The sequence below is a fragment of the Myotis brandtii genome, unplaced genomic scaffold (assembly GCF_000412655.1).
Source record: "Myotis brandtii unplaced genomic scaffold, ASM41265v1 scaffold236, whole genome shotgun sequence".
Taxonomy (NCBI): domain Eukaryota; kingdom Metazoa; phylum Chordata; class Mammalia; order Chiroptera; family Vespertilionidae; genus Myotis; species Myotis brandtii.
This window is the reverse complement of record NW_005358901.1, coordinates 1,184,213-1,184,913: the sequence shown is the minus strand read 5'-3', so window position 1 is coordinate 1,184,913 and position 701 is coordinate 1,184,213.

The following is a 701-nucleotide window of genomic DNA, read 5'->3' as shown; positions in this document are numbered from 1 at the left end:
AGGCGACAAAAACCCCAGTCCGGTTTCAAACGCTTCTTGGAAAGCGGCGGATTTGCATGGGTGGGGGGGCAAACCCTCGGCCCGGGCGAGTGAAAAACGGAAGATTATTGACAAACGCGCTGCCGAGGTCAGACGCTGAACGTTGGAATTGACAAACGCGCGCTCCTCGCGCTTCCTGCGCCCGCTTTGTGTCGGGGGGCACTGGACGGGGGAGGGGGCTTTCCCCGGGGATCCCCTCCGGAGAGCCGGGGGCCCGGGTCGAACCCGCCCCCGAGCGCCGGCACCTCGGTGTCCCCTCCAGGGGCCGCTTTCGGCCCGGAGACCGACACTTTATAAATACACCGTCCGGGCAGGGGAGGGTCACCAGGGAACTGCCCTCCCCGGCCGGCGCTCCCACTGCTCCCGAATAAAACACCAGATTCCGGGGCGAAAAAAATGAACTGAATCGGGAGCGCAGCCCCCCGCGCGCGCCTGGAGACCATTTCCTTCCGCCAAAGGGGGAGCGCATCGGCGACCCCCGATCCACCCCGGGCGCGAGCACGCCCCTGTGCAACATGGTAGGTGATGAGGTCAACAGGAGGGTGCAGAGAAAAGCACCCCAACTCCTACCGCTAGGGTCGCCTTCCCGACGCTGGACCCCCATCCACATCCCTGCCCACTTTGGGGACCGCCCGCACCCCGGACCGGAACCCGCGATTTAA